This window comes from Penaeus monodon, chromosome 21 (genome assembly GCF_015228065.2).
Source record: "Penaeus monodon isolate SGIC_2016 chromosome 21, NSTDA_Pmon_1, whole genome shotgun sequence".
Lineage (NCBI taxonomy): Eukaryota > Metazoa > Arthropoda > Malacostraca > Decapoda > Penaeidae > Penaeus > Penaeus monodon.
In genome coordinates this window covers 39654842-39655261 of record NC_051406.1, presented here as the reverse complement: position 1 = coordinate 39655261, position 420 = coordinate 39654842, and the positions used below count along the sequence as shown (strand labels likewise).

The following is a 420-nucleotide window of genomic DNA, read 5'->3' as shown; positions in this document are numbered from 1 at the left end:
ATGACTGACAAATGAAGGACAAACACCGACAATGCTGTTGATGAAATATTCTCCCAAAATTAATTAAAAGTACGGACAAAAAGTGGAGTAAAATGTGTGGTTGACAGATGTCATAAACTGACCGAAAAATGTGGTGATTAAAAGTGCCAAATAACGATGACAAATGTTGTTGCATTTTGGATGATGAGAGATACAGAAAATAGAGACCATAATCAAAACAACAATAAACACAAATAATACCATACAACAGATGTGCATTTGAGAAGAATGAAAGAATTATGCATATATTTATATATATGACAAAACACATCTATAAATAACAAAGTACTTACATTTCTAAAATTTGAGCGTTGAAATACAGCCTCTAGGATGGGGCTTTTTTTTGCATTTACGAAAAGTGAAAATTTTCCTATCCACTTC

At 31.4% G+C, this 420-nt stretch overlaps 1 protein-coding gene across 1 annotated transcript in view; it reads right to left on the bottom strand.

Annotated features, from left to right (window-relative positions):
• LOC119586485 (transducin-like enhancer protein 4) overlaps positions 1 to 420 on the bottom strand; it is a gene marked incomplete in the record, with an annotated part of 158632 nt that overhangs the window by 85644 nt on the left and 72568 nt on the right.